This window comes from Protopterus annectens, chromosome 1.part1 (assembly GCF_019279795.1).
Source record: "Protopterus annectens isolate FY-2018-M chromosome 1.part1, PAN1.0, whole genome shotgun sequence".
NCBI lineage: Eukaryota > Metazoa > Chordata > Ceratodontiformes > Protopteridae > Protopterus > Protopterus annectens.
The window spans coordinates 341,707,793-341,716,244 of NC_056726.1; positions in this window are offsets into that span (position 1 = coordinate 341,707,793).

Here is an 8,452-nt window from a genome sequence, read left to right on the forward strand (position 1 = left end):
GCCTGATATAAGGTCTGCTTTTCTGGACAATGCAAGAGGTCTATTTCTGTACTGTTTATTGTAACCACATCATGATTGGAAATACGCCAACTCACTTATTTGTATTCAAATACATGGAGAAAAACAAATGGTATCAGTTGCTAAGGTTTGCTTTTCTGCATTGCAAGAGTTTAATAGGGCAGAAGTAGAACACTGGATACCAGGGGTTCTGGGCATTTTTCTGAGAATTTGTTGAAAATACAGAAGCAAATTTACCACAATGGAGAATTTCAGTGCTTTTTCTCACATTAAGTTAATGTGAGAAAAGCATGTGTTGATGCCAAATACTGCCCTATACTGCTGGTGCCTGGGAAACAATGACACCATAAAAGAGAAAGAGGAGAAACACACACACACACACACACACACACACACACACACACACACACACACACACACACACACACACACACACACACACACACACACACACACACATGGCAGACTCCATCCATCTATCCATCCTCAACCCCTTTTCCCATTTTGCACATAGGGTCAGAGTGTCACTTCAGCAGTGACAATCATCTTGAGCCAAGGTTTACACCACCAGGTGGCTAGCCCTGCCACAGTAGTTCATTTGTACCAATCACTCACACATACACTCTCACCTGCCACCAATTTAGAGTGTCCAATCCACCTACTACATGTCTTTGGAAAGTGAGAGGAAACCAGAGCACCTGGGGGAAACCTATGTGACCAAAGTGAGGACACGCAGACTCTGCAGAGAAGGCATCCCAGCCAAGAATTGAACTGGAGAACCTTTTGCTGTGAGGTAACAATGCTAACCGCTACACTAGGCAGAATGCAATGCCTAACTCTAGGTGTGTAAAAGGATTACAAAGGGTATTATCTTGCCAGTATCATGGTCTGTATGGATTTGAAAACTTTAAGGATAAACTCAGTTGTGTAAGGCTAAGGAAGGGGTATATCTCTGGACAAGCAGTGTACACAAACATAGGAGGTCTGTGGGTGACCCTGGACAAAAAGCAATAAACATTAGTTCAGGAGATGGGAAGCGGTGTGACCCCAGGCAATATGCACTGATCACAAATTTAGGAAGTGGGGATTGACACTGGATAATGAGCCATGAGTACAAATTCAGAAGGTGAGAGGGGAGGATCCTAGACAATAAGCCCTGACCATGAACTGGAAACTGTGCAGGACAAAACATCCATCATTCTCATTCTGTTGTTGTATATCATAAAACCAAAAGTGCCATTGTGCAACTCCATCTCAAAATACGATTTTGTAGGTCTGTGAAATTATGTTTGCTGCTGAAATACTTTTTCAGTATGAAAGTGTGCACAAGAGATGTAGTTGTTCATGAGCCTAGGTTCCATAGCTGGTAGCATGCAAATCTGGAGAAAAAAAAATGTTGATCCTTAGTATATTTATGAGACAATAATCAGTAGGTTAAATGCAGACGTAACTTTGACGCACAATTATATTTTGGGATACAATTTTTGTAGGGTTATACTTAATGAAGTCTGAAATGTCATGTCACAGTTAAGTCTTAAATACTATTTCAGAGTCACTGTGTGAAATAACATTTTTTTAAAACTTTTCACAATGACAATAGCATAGCTCTTGAGATGGGGATCCATGGATGCTGTAATAAAATTTGGGGTCTGAATGCAAAATATAGATTATTATGATTGTGTCTGTAATCATAACACAAAGAATTACAATTTGGTCTCTGAGCATAATCAACTTATTCCCCCAGATTCAGCAAGCCCTGCACGGCATGCAGGAATAGTACAGGAGCTCCTGGAGGCAATATGGCCTCCGTGCGATCCAGGATTAAGTTGCAGGGACGTGCATGAGCGCTTCTGCACTATTCCTGCACGGACACAGCTCCTGTATGCAAATTACCCCATTTTCAGGTAAAAAACATGCAAATGAGATGAATTTGCGATCCAGGAAGCTGTCAGCCAGCCGTGCAGGACTAGTGTTGTGTGCAGAAATGTACTCGGTTAGTAGCCGAGTACATTTCTGCAAACTACAAAACGGAGCCATGACAGCTCCATATAAAGGGTGTATATTATGTGGAAGCTATGCCAATGGCCAAATATATAGCCATTGGCATGGAAAACAGTTGCAAAAAAAAAAAAACTTTTATTTTTTTAGCCAATTTCGGCTGTTTAAGTGGAGGGCAGCAGCGCAAATGGGATCAGGCCAAAAATATAAAAAATAACCTGAAATAAGCATTCTAACCAAAATCACTATTTTGCCATTACACCCAACGGCAGGCAGAAGACAACTTGGCCAGTGAATAGTGGTTGCTAAGGGGGAAGGCTCAGTGTGGGAACTGTAACTATGCACTAGCAGGCAATCCTATGCAAATGAGGGGAATGACACTGAATCCCAGATTTCCCCTCAGTGCTAGCCAGCACCCAATAGTGTAAGTGCAGGAATAGCATGGTTCAAGGCTAAGAGTTAGCTGACACCATGGGGGGGTGTCAGGCATACTGTAAGCTTATTGGAGCCCTGTGGCTCGGGTTTGCCCTTAGCTTAGCAGAGCTAAGCAAGGGGGTGTGCCTGAGGCTGCCTGGCACTCTTTACATTGCCTAAGCGGGTGTGAGTGCCGAGCACCGTGTTTTAACGGGGAAAAAAAAGTAAACCAGGAAATAGCAGCTCTGTGCACATTTGAGCACTGTGTTTGCGCGGCACACCCCCAGGCTTAAACAGGAAGGCAATGGGAAGGGAAAACAGCAGTAGTAAGGTAATCAAGGAGAATTAGCATAGCTGGCAGGTGAAATGTATCAGAATCAGCCAATTACACAGGCAGCAGACCAGCGCAGCCCAGAACACTACTATAAACTATGCAAACATCTTTCCCACATACTCTACACCACCAGTGTATACAAGCGGGGAAATTTTAACAAAAGCAATGAAATGATAGGGGCTGCAGCAGCTATCATACATCAACATGTGGAAGAGGCTGAGGGTGGTGAGGATGAGAATGCTGTCAGCTAACCCACAGTGAGGAGACAGAGAAGAGTGTGCAGACCCAGGGTAACCTACCAGGGGCTACATGAGCTGGAGATAGTGGAGCACTATAGGGTGGACAGGGACCTCCTACAGCAAATTGTTGAGCTATGCCGGCCACGCCTAACACACAGAATTAACAGAGGGGAACCCATCCCAATGGATACCAAGGTATGTGTAGGCCTAAGAATACTACCCGCAGGTACCTTCCAAAGGCCAACTGGGGATATCATGGGGATCTGACAGGCATTAGTATCCAGGGTACTTCACCACTTCCTGGATGCCATGTCAGCACATGCCGGTGACAGACTTGGAATACTGAAACAGGTAACTGCAAAAACAGGAATGCAGGCAAGAGGGCTTGAGGCACGCACACAGTAGTAGTTTCCAAAGTTTATTCTTCAGACTTTGCTTCAAACAAACGATAAAAATAATAAAAAACAGTAACCATAAAGCGCTTTTCGTCTCACCCCTTAGTGAGACTTCATCAGACAGTTGCAACAAGAATGTTTAAAACAGTATATACAATATATATCTTATTCACTTCAGCCTGCAAGAAAGGTTTCATATTTCTGCTTAAACAGGGTATGTTAAATATTTATCTAAATAGTCAAAAATGTACTTATTTGTTCAGTTAGGTATATACATGTTTATACATATACATGGTTATTCACATTCACTTAGTTGTTATCTACACATGAATGTGTTTGCATTTAGAGTTGTTTTTGTGAATGTGTACACTCTTATTTCATCTTTTATCATATTCACTGGACGTCCTTTACAGGATGGTTTTCTCTGCTCCAGTCTTTATAGCTTTTTAGCTTGATGGTTTTAAATTCAGACAACATGGGGCTAATATAAGTGTTTTATTATATATTTCTTCATCCTACTTTTTAGAACTGTCATTATTAACTACTATTGAAAGTTATTTAAGATCTTAATACTTTTTCACACAGTGGTAAAGTATTTTATTTTATACTGTTTTCAATTTTACACTTCATTCTTGACTTCTCACTTTTTACTGTTACCTTAACTATTGGTTTTAATGTTAGCATGGTTTTTAAACATTTCTGAATATACTTTTAAAAGGTCTTTTAAGAGTGTTTTCGAACTGATGAGCTATGTTTATATTTACATATATACAAATATATTTACTGCATACATATTTGTTTTACAAGAAGCTAGATTTTTAAAGAAGTATACAATGGCTTAAATGTTCATTCCTGCTTACCTTGGAGGCGGGTTTGCCTTTTGCTTGGAGGAAGTTGATGTGGTTTGAACTTGTATATACTGTTTGAAACATTCTTGCTGCAACTGTCTGATGAAGTCTCACTAAGGGGTGAGACGAAAAGCGCTTTATGGTTACTGTTTTTTATTATTTTTATCGTTTGTTTGAAGCAAAGTCTGAAGAATAAACTTTGGAAACTACTACTGTGATCCGACCACAAGCTAATCACCCTAGACATCCACATCCCGCCCCCACCCCCTATTAGGGAAACCACCATAAAAAATTTCTCCAAAGCCAACTTCATGCTTCTTAAGACAGAAGTGGCAAACTTCACAAGACCCATGCAGATGGACAATAGAGGTACAACTGATGAATCCTACACAAATGCACATTATAAGCATTTACATGAGTGCATGAATCATCGTGCTATCCCTAACAGAACCAAGATGCTATCCTCCAAAAAAAGGAACCCAATCTGATGGTCCCCTGCCATAAACAAACTCTACAACAGAAGAAAGAAGCTTTTGCAAAAAAGAGTAAACTCCCATGATTGGAGGAACTCCCTGGTCAGCTTCAGTAAGAAGCTGAGATCCATCATAAAATCCTCCAAAGCTAGTTACGAAAACAAAATCGCCACTGATTCTAAAGACAACCACAAAGCATTCTATAGCTATGTCAAGAATCTCAATGGCAACACTCAGGGCTGCTCTGAGTTGCAGCACAATGGCACTAAATATACAGGGTCTATGTCAATTATTCGAACGCTTAAAATGTCAAACATTATATGGTCGAGATGATATGTTCGACATTTCAAGTGATCGAAGGCTGACTTTTAATGGCGCCGTATGGTGCAGAATGGGAGAATTTCACTTTTCTGCACTGAAGTGCAGTCTCGGAGTTGGTATATTTAAGTAGGGAGGTGTGGGGGTGCAGGCAGGCTTGCTCCCCTGCTTGCACTGTTAGTGTATGTTTTTTTTTTTTTTAATTAGATATTCAAACTTCCAAATATCGACCATATGGTATTCGACATTTTGGAAGTTTGAATATTTGACATAGACCCAATATACAGAACCAACTGATATTGACAACATCCTGACAGATAGGTTCAGTGCTAACTTTACCCCCCTCTCACCCCCTAAAGGGCCCATTTCTATACCGGAAGAATGCAAAGTTCCTGTAATCACAGCTGCACAGGTAAAAACCACACTCTCCAAAGCCAAGAAAACAGCATCCATGGGACCTGACAACATCCCAGGCTGCGTTCTACATGAACTGCAGAATGAACTGGCACCCCACCAAAGCACCATGTTCAGTCATAGCTTCACCTCAGGCTTTATGCCCACTGAATGGTGCACAGCAACGGTTATCCCACTCCACAAAGGGACAGCCACCACGGACCCCGGGAACTACTGTCCCATTAGCCTAACAAGCCTGGTCTGCAAGGCCATGGAACGTATCATCATGGATCTTATACACAAAGACATTGGTAATGTCCAAACTCTGGACCCCACCCAGTTCGGGTTTGTAAAAGGCAGATTATGTCTCCTAAACCTGATAGACTTCTTTGAAGCAGTCACTAAAGCCGTAGACGAGGGTAAGGTGGTTCGCACAGCCTATCTAGATCTCGCCAAGGCTTTTGACACCATCCCCCTCTCTGGAATTATAGATAAACTCACTAAACTAGGTATAAATTCCTATGTCACAAGATGGGTTGCCAACTGGCTCACTGATAGAACCCACACTGTGAAAGTAGTAGACTCCAAATCAGACTTCAGACCAGTGACAAGTGGAGTACCACAGGGTTCAGTCCTGGGTCTTCTCCTGTTTGGTATCTACTTTTCTGAAGTACAGGCTAACACAGAAGGTCTTTGGCTAATGAAGTTTGCAGCTGACTGCAAACTAGGAGCCATAATCGAAACTCCTAAAGATGTGGACATCCTACAAAAGGGCCTCACGGAGACAGATGCCTGGTGTCAAAGCCATGGCCTCAAGCTCAATGCCAAAAAGTGCATTGTCATCCCCTTTGGTAAAAACTCTGTACCCATGAGCTACCACATAGGTGGTAGTCTACTTAACACCAAAAGTGTGATAAGAGAACTTGGGACACTGGTGGACAGTAGTCTCTCCTTTGATAATCACATTGCCACAGTAGTCAGGAAATCCTTCTATGTGTCACACCTCATTACAAATGGTTTCTCATCCAGGAAAAAAGAGGTCATTGTTCCCCTTTACTCGTCACTCATTAGACCCATTAAAGAGTACAATGCCCCCTTTGGTATGTACCTCACAATACATTTACAACAACTGGAAAGGCCGCAGAAATACCTCACAAAGAGGATTACTGGCCTCAAACAGATGCCCTACGCAGACCATCTCAAAAAACTCCAGCTTTACTTCGTCGCATATCGCTTACTCAGAAGCGATCTCTGCCTAACATACAAAACTATGTCAAACCCAGAGCTGTTGGACATGCTCCACTTAAAGAAATCCCAATCCCTCCAAGCTACATGCTCTAGGGACCTAAACCTTCTCACTACAATAAACAGAACATGCTGGAGGATAGATTCATGTTCCAGAGACTACCCATACTCTGGAACAAACTACATATCTATATCAAACAAAGCTCCTCATTAGCACTCTTCAAGAAAAATTTTGATGATTGGATGGGAAATAGAAAATTCACCCCGAGGATCACCTCTGTGGTTCTGCTTAACAGGGGCACAGGAAAATAATTTTCTTGGGTGGAGAAAGCCAGGATACGTTTTTGGCTAGGCTTATATAGGCCCTAGGGCCAATAGCGTAGTACCTACCTATGAAACTATGAATACATGCAGGAGGGATGTGTTCCTGGCCCAGAGACTCCCCAGACTCTGGAATAGACTGCCCACACATGTCAACCAGAGTGCCCCTTTGGCCCTCTTCAAAAGGAACCTGGATGAGTGGATGGGAGATAGGACATTCACCCCGGGGATCATGTCAGCTGCCCTGCTAGACAGGGATGCAGGGAAGTATATATTGTGGGAAGTCACAGCCAGAGAAATGTCATGTCTAGGCATGTATAGGGCCGAGGGCCAATAGCCTAGTATCAACGTATGACCCTATGAACTACACCTTCCATTGCCCAACCTTGGCAAGGTTATTGATGTCATTCACTTTGAAATACACCTTAGGGGAAAAAGTAGCCCATTAATCTCCGTGGTGGGTCCTGTAACAGTGTGATATACTAGTTCAGTAGGGGTTCTATTCTCAGACATGGCAAGTGTGTGTGTGTGTTTGTTTGTCTGTGTAGGGAGCAATGCTTTTGAAGCCATTCACAGTCAATGCAACCTCCACTGCCCTTCTTTGGCAAGCCTGCTGAGGTCATTCACCTCAAAATACATCTTTGGGGAAGTAGTAGCCCAGTAATCTCTGTGGTGCATCCTATAACAGAGTAATGCTGTAGGGTGATATACTAGTTTGGTAGCAGTTCTATTTCCAGACATGGCAAGTGTGGATGCTTGTGCGTGTGTTTGTTTGTCTGCATAGGGAGCAATGCTTTTGAGGCCATTCACAGTCAATACAACCTCCATTGCCCTTCTTTGGCAAGCCTGCTGATGTCATTCACCTTGAAATACACCTTTGGGGAAGGAATAACTCAGTAATCTCTGTAGCGTGTGCTATAACTGCGTAATGTTGTAGTGTAATGTACAAGTTATGTAGGAGTTCCAGTCCCAGACATGGCACCTGTGAGACTCAGTGTGTGTTTGTCATTCTTATCCTGTGTAGAGGAGGCTGTGAAATAGCTGGACTCATTGTGGAGTGGGTTTTGCAAACTTCTTACATGGTGAGCCTATTATATGTCACAATGTCCACCTTACAAGGATAACAGATATCAAACAGCAGAGAGGCTGGGTTTGAAAATCCATACCCCTACAAGTGACATCAAGGCCTGGTGAATAAATTAGGCAACCCTTGTATTACCCAGAGAACACTCTCAACTCATGTCTCATACACAAACACACTCGGCTAGGCAAAAACCACTTTATTGGTAGTTCCCTGCATACTGCCCACAGATAGTAACCATGGTGTGATTGCAGTGGACTACAGAGGGCATGGCACCCTGTCCCATCACTACAATAGGCACATAATTGCAGACAGTGTGCCTTCACTATGTTCCCCACTGGATGCCTGCAACAACTGTAGTGCCATCGAATGTGA